Below are 8,492 nucleotides of genomic sequence, written 5' to 3'. Positions count from 1 at the left end.
GACCTGAAATTAATAATTGATTGAACTCCTTTGGGTAGTTGTTTGAACTTGAAAATCTATTTCAGCTTAATTAAAATGCTGAGTTGTGTAAACTTTTTGTTTCAGTTAAGTTGACTTGGATTAGTTAATTGACTTAATTGATAAGTAAGTTGTTTGAACTCGCAAATCTAAGTTGTTTAAACCTTTTATTTCAGTTAAGTTGACTTGGATTAGTTAATTGATTCAACTGCTTTGGATAGTTGTTTGAATTTGCAAATCTATTAGTTTAACTAAAAGTGTGTTCATATGAATGAAAATTAAATAATTTATTGAACTTATCCAAGATTTCTTTTTTTCAACATAAGTAATGTGGCCTGTTGTAATACCTGTCTTAGTACAACAGATTTAAATTTGCACATTATTTCACTCCATTTCCAGTTGTTCAGACTTAAAATCCTATTTCAGATTGGCTATTTGACCTAATCATTCAAAATCATGCTTAGCAAAATCTAATCAAAATAATTTAAATAAAAAAACTGATTTAACAAAATAACTATTACAGTAACCTTAATCAATGGCTTTAGCAAGTTTGTTTCAAAGGGAAATACCACTTACCACTTAAAATGCAACCAGTAATACATTTATTGACATATTTTGTCAGTCAAGACTTCAAACTCCTTGAAATACAAAGACAGCACTTTGAAATCAAAAACAAATGATAATGAATACAGTACACTGTATGATCTCTGTTCCTTTGCAGAGGAATTTAACAAGTGCTATGGCTATTGTTGAGGGCAAAAGATGGACCAAAGACTTTACATACAAACAGTCTGCAGTTAGTCTGTATCAAAGCTCATTTCTTGAAGTATAAGAAAAAATGATCCCCATAGTAAGACGTTATGAGCTTAAATAAAAGGTCAATATTATAATAGACATTTGAAATGATGTCATAACCTCAACTTTTTATCTCGTTTAACTTTTTTTTCATCTAATTTTTTACTTTTTATCTTATAATTTCGACTTTTCCATCTGTTAATTTAGACTTTATCCCACAACTGAATTTCTATCTCATAATTTTGATTTGTTTTTTTTTGAACTCATAATTTCGATCTTATAATTATGACTTTGCATGGGGAACTTTTTTCTTTCACTCTCAGAAATTGGCTTCCATGTCCACAAGTGCTTATTTAGTAATGTACAAAATACAAAAATGAGCATTTGCATAAATTGTGCAAAACTTGAACTTGAGAGCATGAACTTCAACAGCAAACTTTAGAGTTTGAACTTCAATATGTGAAGTTTTAAACACTCCAGCACAAGATGAGACATCTGAACACAACCTTAAAAGGTTTTCCGCAGGAGTTTGTTTCTTAAACCATGCACAAGTGAGGAAGACTGTCCTCCACCGATGTTCATCAGGACCTTCTGACTTCAAATGTGTACCTTAGTTCCTTCGGATAGTCTATGTTGAGTGCAAAAAGAAGACCCATCAGCAAGGCGATGGCATGCGGGATTCCCTTCAGATCAGGCAGGATCACTCTTTCTTCAAGGACCACTGACGTGTCAAAGATGTCTTCTCCATCTTTCACCATCACAACACCAACTTTCATCCCCCGAGTGAATGTATTTTCATCATCTGTGGCCTACACAAGATATCAAAGAAAGCAAAAATATCTTACCGTCTTTATTTGTTCTTGCAGAAATGTTTATATGATGGCATCTACAAGGGCCACAGAACAAAGTGAGTTCCATTTGCTGTTTAAACCAGCTGATAGATCAAACATGGTGTCAAATTTGGATCAGTTTTATCAAAGATGGACGGAGCTTTTCAAAGTAGCTTTTTGTTAAGGAATGGAGTGCATATTTGTGTCTAACATCTACAGACAGCACATGTTTATTAGGTATGTTTGAGCAGGCATCACTTTGCAGGACCTACAGACCATTTTAAATTAACTTACTTATGCCGCTCTGATTAAAAAGAAAAAACATAAATACCAGTTGTTTATTGAGCATTATCAGCCTGTAGACAGTTAAAATATTACTAAACTGTGTTTCAGCATTCCATCAAAATGTAATCAAAGGAATATCAAAAAACAGAACTAGGCCAGTCTTTTAATATGCTAATTATTACCATTTGGTCACGCGAATTAGAACCTGCAAACAGCAAATGGTATCAAATGATAAAATACTGTAATCCTTGAAAGCTTAGTGGTAGGCAACTGGACTTGCTTATTTTCTTGAAGACATTTCAGAACTGTCGAAGCCTCTTGGATGAGAGGTGAAACTTCAAGAAAATAGGCAAGTCCAGTTGCCTACAACTAAGCTTTCAAGGATTACCATGACCTGGATGACTGAGTACCTTCACAGACATAAAATACTGTAGTGATTGTCCAATCACAAATCATGACAAAAGCTTGGAGTTTAGGTGTTCACACCAGATGTGCATTTCTCCACACTGGTCAACTGCTCAACTATAGTAGATCATGAGCTGCCCACAGAGCGCTGCAGTGTACCCAGTATGGTTAGTCCAATTTGTTAAAATGGGTGCCAATTGGGCAGTGCTTCGTGGTACTTTCGGTGTAGCTGAGCTGTCATAACCCGGGCCCAAGATGGGACATGGGCCAAACAAAGAAGTCAAAGTACACATCCACCAATTTTTTCCCAAGGACAGTTTCTATAATTTAAGGTGGTTCTTAACACACTGATTTGTATACAAGCGTAGTTTTTTCTCATCTGTTTAGTTTTAATTAGTTATTTGCTGCTATTACAAGCAGGTTTTTACATCATGATTGACAGCTGAGCTGTGCTCGTGATTGAGTTGGCAAGCTGTATGCATGGGAGCTCAATACTGCAGCTCCAACCTTGATCTCCATTGCACAGACTCTAGCTCCTAATGACGACACCAGCACAAGATGGTAGCACTTGTATTTGGGATATTCAGGCTTTGTTTGTCACACCGGTATGTCAAGTTAAGTTTTTGTCCTGTCTCCATGTTTGTTTTGTGACTTCCTGTTTTATTTTGGAAATTAACTCTCCTCTCGTTTCAGGTCACTTGCCCTTCCTCATGTGTCACCAGTCTGATTGTCTTCCCTGATTCCTGATCGTGTCCACCTGTTCCCCATTACCTCATGTGTTCATATAGTCGGCGTCTCCCTTTGTCCTGTGCCAGTGTGTCATGTCGTGTGTTGTGAAGCGTCACTCTCGTCATAGAAATACCATAGTCTCAGTCACAGTTTTTGCCTCGCTAAGAGAGTTTTTTGTTGACCGTTTGTCATTTAACTTTTCATAGCCTCAGTTAGTTTTGACTTCTTCCCTTTTGTAGTTTTTCCCTCCTCGGAGGCGTTTTTTGTTCTCTTCGTTTTCATTGTTATCTCTCCCTAGAAGATAGGATTTTCAGTTACTAATTTTCCTAGCCAACCCTCCTTTGCGAGGCGCTTTCTGTTTTTGGGCCTTCAAAATAAAGTATCTTTGCCAGCTCTGCATCCGAGTCCAAACTCTGAGTCATTCTTGTCAGTACACACTGGCCAGCATGGACTCGGCAGAGCAGGACCAGCTGACTTTGGCGCTGCGCTCCCAGGCATGCCGTCTCACGCAGCAAGAGGAGCAGGTGGCCGCTCTCGGCCAAAGTGTCAGAGGACTCGCTCACAGTCAGGATGAGCTCAAAGCCTCCATGGCCTCCCAGGTGGGTCTCCTCAGCGCCCAGATGGAGCAACTCTGCGCTCTTCTGACGAAGGGCGCAGCTACAGTACCCGACCAGGCCACCGCTACATCGGAGTCCCCTCCCACGCCCCCTGTAACAACACACGCCGGCGCGTGCCCCAGGTTGGCTCCCCCGGAGCGATATTCCGGGGATCCTGGACAGAGTAGGTCCTTCATCGTGGAGTGTGAGATCCACTTCGAGCACTCACCCCAAGATTTCCCCACCGAACGATCCAAGGTGGCCTTTATGATGTCTCATCTCACGGGGAGAGCCCGGGCGTGGGCCACCGCGGAGTGGGCCAGGGGCTCAAAAGTGTGTGGTTCGGCCCAGGAGTTCACCGGGGCTCTCAGGACAGTCTTCGACCCAGTGGCGACCGATCGGGAGAAGGCTCGGGAGCTCAGCGGACTGAAGCAGGGTGGAGACCCTGTTTGTGATTACGCCATTCGCTTCAGGACTCTGGCGACGGAGAGCGGATGGAACCCTACAGCCCTATATGACACCTTCCTGAAAGGACTGTCAGATCCCATTCAGGATCTGTTGGTTCCGCTGGACCTCCCCCCGGACCTCGACTCCTTGATTGCCCTCGCCATTCGTACCGATAACCGCCTGCAGGAGCGCAAGCAGCGGCACGGGGCCAGGGTGGTTCCTGCCATCGCGCACGGCTCTTCCCCGGTTCCCCGGTGCGCCTTCCCTTACCGGAATCCTCTCGAGGAGCGTCCCCGACTCTCTTCCAAGCAGGAGGAGGAGCCCATGCAGCTGGGTAGGACCCGGCTCTCTCGGGAGGAGCGGCTACGGCGCACCCAGGAAGGGAGGTGTTTTTACTGCGGCGCGCAGGGGCACCTCGTCGCCGCCTGCCCCGTGAAAATGGATCTAACGGTGAGTCGTATCACAGCCGTCACCCCCACCTCACGCAAACTGACTACCGTTAAAATCATACATCTAGGCAAAGACTATAAAGTAGATGTGTTAATCGACTCGGGAGCTGACGAGAGTCTTATTGACAGGGGGTTGGTTCAGAGACTGGGGCTCCATGTTGTGCCACTGAATATGCCTATTAAGGCAAGCGCCCTGAACGGGAGCGCGCTTTTTGACATTTCCCACATCTCCGAGCCGATAACCCTTCAAATAGCTGATCATTGGGAACACATCAAACCGTACGTGATAGACTCACCTCGCCACGCCCTCATCCTCGGATACCCATGGCTAGAGCACCACAACCCCAGCATTGATTGGCGCACCGGGTTTATTACGGGGTGGGGGGAGGATTGTAAGGACCGCTGTCGTAAACCAGAGCCCCAAGATGCATTAATGACTGTCTCTGTTAACTCTGTCACAGACTCGGGGATCTCTGACCTGACCACGGTGCCAAGCTGCTATCATCATTTAGCAGAGGTTTTCAGCAAAAGTAGGGCCACAGCCCTTCCTCCTCATCGCCCCTATGACTGCGCGATCGAGCTCTTGCCAGGCTCCACCATCCCCAAAGGTAGACTTTACTCTGTGTCTGGGCCTGAAAGACAGGCCATGAAAGATTATTTAGAGAACTCCCTGAAGGCTGGATTAATTCGGCCCTCCTCATCCCCAGCTGGGGCGGGGTTCTTTTTTGTGGGGAAAAAAGATGGCACCCTTCGACCCTGCATAGACTATAGCCCTCTCAACGAGATTACAGTTAAAAACAGATATCCCCTTCCCCTCATGAATTCAGTATTTGACCAACTCCAACAAGCGCAGATCTTCACCAAACTAGACCTGCGAAATGCCTACCACCTAATCCGCATCCGGGAGGGGGATGAGTGGAAAACAGGATTCAACACCCCTAGCGGCCATTACGAGTATCTGGTCATGCCGTTTGGCCTCACTAACGCCCCAGCTGTTTTCCAAGGTATGATTAATGACGTGTTGAGAGACTTCTTGGATCATTTCGTCTATGTTTATTTGGATGACATTCTTATCTACTCTCCCGACCTTGAGACCCACCAGAGACATGTCAAGCTTGTGTTACAACGTCTCCTAGAAAATAAACTGTTTGTCAAGACAGAAAAGAGTGATTTTCATGCCAAAACCATCTCCTTCCTCGGCTTTATCGTAGCCCCTGGAAGGGTTCAGATGGACCCGGCTAAAGTTAGCGCTGTAGCGGAGTGGCCCACACCAGATAGCCGCAGGAAGGTACAGCAATTCCTAGGATTTGCCAACTTCTACAGGCGGTTTATCAGAGGCTTCAGCGCAATAGCAGCTCCGCTCCATGCCCTCACTTCTCCACAGGTGTCATTCCACTGGTCCGCCGATGCAGCTGCAGCCTTCAAGGAGCTGAAGCAGCGGTTCACCACAGCGCCCATCCTCACACTTCCCGATCCCTCTCGCCAGTTCGTGGTGGAGGTGGATGCATCCGGTGAGGGGATCGGGGCCATTCTGTCTCAGCGAGCAGAGGCGGACAACAAGCTCCACCCCTGCGCCTTCCTGTCTCGACGTCTGACGGCACCTGAACGCAACTACGATGTGGGAAATCGTGAGCTGCTGGCTGTGAAGGTCGCTCTTGAAGAGTGGCGGCACTGGCTGGAGGGGGCACAACACCCGTTCATGGTTTGGACCGACCACAAGAATCTCCAATACATAAAAAAGGCTAAACGGTTAAATTCTCGCCAAGCCCGCTGGTCATTGTTTTTTAACCGTTTTCAATTTTCTTTGTCCTACAGACCGGGGTCCAAAAACACTAAGCCCGATGCCCTGTCCCGTCTCTTCAGTCCCGAGCCCGTGGCCACAGAACCAGAGCCCATCCTTCCACTTAGCCGTGTGGTTGGAGCGGTCACCTGGCCCATAGAAGCCGAGGTGAAGCAGGCGAATGGTGAGACCCCTCCACCTAGTGGGTGCCCAGATAATCGTCTGTTTGTCCCTGTTAATCTGCGCCCACAGGTGATCCACTGGGCTCACACGTCCCTGCTCACCTGTCATCCGGGTGTACGTCGGACCATGTACGCCATCTCGCAGCGGTTCTGGTGGCCATCCATGGAGCCGGAGGTCAGTGAGTATGTCGAGGCATGTCCAGTCTGCGCCCGAAATAAGAACTCCTCCAGAGCCCGCGCAGGCTTACTGCAGCCTCTCCCCATTCCTTCCCGGCCGTGGGCGGAGATCTCCTTGGACTTTGTCACGGGCCTCCCGGTCTCCAGAGGTAACACTGCGGTTCTTACCGTGGTGGATAGGTTCTCTAAGATGACTCATTTTATAGCTTTACCTAAGTTGCCGTCAGCCAAAGAAACCGCTGAAATCATGATGAACAATGTCTTCAGGATTCATGGCTTCCCACGGGACATCGTATCAGATCGGGGGCCCCAATTTATCTCGCGGTTCTGGAGGGAGTTCTGCAAGCTGATCGGAGCCACTGCAAGCCTCACGTCAGGTTACCACCCTGAGGCTAACGGCCAGACTGAGCGCCTCAATCAGCAGCTGGAGACCGGCCTCCGGTGCCTGGTGGCACAGAACCCTGCGTCATGGAGCAAACACTTGACATGGGTCGAGTACGCCCATAACTCCCTTCCCACTTCGGCCACTGGTATGTCCCCTTTTCATTGTGTTTTTGGTTATCAACCCCCGGTCTTTTCTGAAACCGAACCCGAGGTGTCTGTGCCCTCCGCCCATGCCCTAGTCCGTCGCTGCCGCCGCATCTGGGCCGCAGCACGCCAGATGCTGCTACGACAAGGGGACCGGGTTAAAAAGGCAGCGGACCGAAGGAGGAGACCGGCTCCTGTCTACCAGCCCGGCCAGCGAGTGTGGCTTGCAGCCAAGGAACTGCCTCTTCAGGTAGAATCGCGGAAACTGGCTCCGCGCTTCGTCGGTCCGTTCCCCATCACCAGGATTATCAACCCTGCAGCTGTGCGTCTCCGTCTGCCCCGGTCCCTCAGAGTACATCCCACCTTTCATGTGAGTAAGATCAAACCAGCCAAAGACAGTGCCATGATACCAGCAACCAAGCCACCTCCGTCACCCCGAATGGTCGAAGGGGGGCCAGTTTATACAGTTAAGAAGCTGTTAGCAGTGCGCAATCGGGGCCGGGGCAGGCAGTTCCTCGTGGACTGGGAGGGGTACGGACCTGAAGAGCGTCAGTGGGTCCCGGCCCGGCACATCATGGATCCTGGACTCATCGAGGACTTTTTTAAAGAGCACCCAGATATTCCAGGGCCGTCTGGTATTCGGCCTTAGGGAGGGGGTAATGTCACACCGGTATGTCAAGTTAAGTTTTTGTCCTGTCTCCATGTTTGTTTTGTGACTTCCTGTTTTATTTTGGAAATTAACTCTCCTCTCGTTTCAGGTCACTTGCCCTTCCTCATGTGTCACCAGTCTGATTGTCTTCCCTGATTCCTGATCGTGTCCACCTGTTCCCCATTACCTCATGTGTTCATATAGTCGGCGTCTCCCTTTGTCCTGTGCCAGTGTGTCATGTCGTGTGTTGTGAAGCGTCACTCTCGTCATAGAAATACCATAGTCTCAGTCACAGTTTTTGCCTCGCTAAGAGAGTTTTTTGTTGACCGTTTGTCATTTAACTTTTCATAGCCTCAGTTAGTTTTGACTTCTTCCCTTTTGTAGTTTTTCCCTCCTCGGAGGCGTTTTTTGTTCTCTTCGTTTTCATTGTTATCTCTCCCTAGAAGATAGGATTTTCAGTTACTAATTTTCCTAGCCAACCCTCCTTTGCGAGGCGCTTTCTGTTTTTGGGCCTTCAAAATAAAGTATCTTTGCCAGCTCTGCATCCGAGTCCAAACTCTGAGTCATTCTTGTCATTGTTTTTGTACAACAAGAGGAAGTGGAGACAAGCTTTCAATCTTAA

General features: G+C 47.3%; 1 long non-coding RNA gene across 2 annotated transcripts in view; it reads right to left on the bottom strand.

The window, feature by feature from the left end:
• Window positions 1-597: 597 nt before the first annotated feature.
• Window positions 598-8,492, bottom strand: part of LOC141002253 (uncharacterized) — a 10,083-nt gene continuing 2,188 nt past the window's right edge. For both annotated transcript variants that reach the window (XR_012179623.1, XR_012179624.1), the window contains one exon: window positions 598-1,622. This is a non-coding gene — a long non-coding RNA (uncharacterized lncRNA). The remainder of the gene's footprint in view (window positions 1,623-8,492) is intronic.

Source organism: Pagrus major, chromosome 9, assembly GCF_040436345.1.
Source record: "Pagrus major chromosome 9, Pma_NU_1.0".
Lineage (NCBI taxonomy): Eukaryota > Metazoa > Chordata > Actinopteri > Spariformes > Sparidae > Pagrus > Pagrus major.
This window is presented reverse-complemented; position numbering and strand designations above follow the sequence as displayed.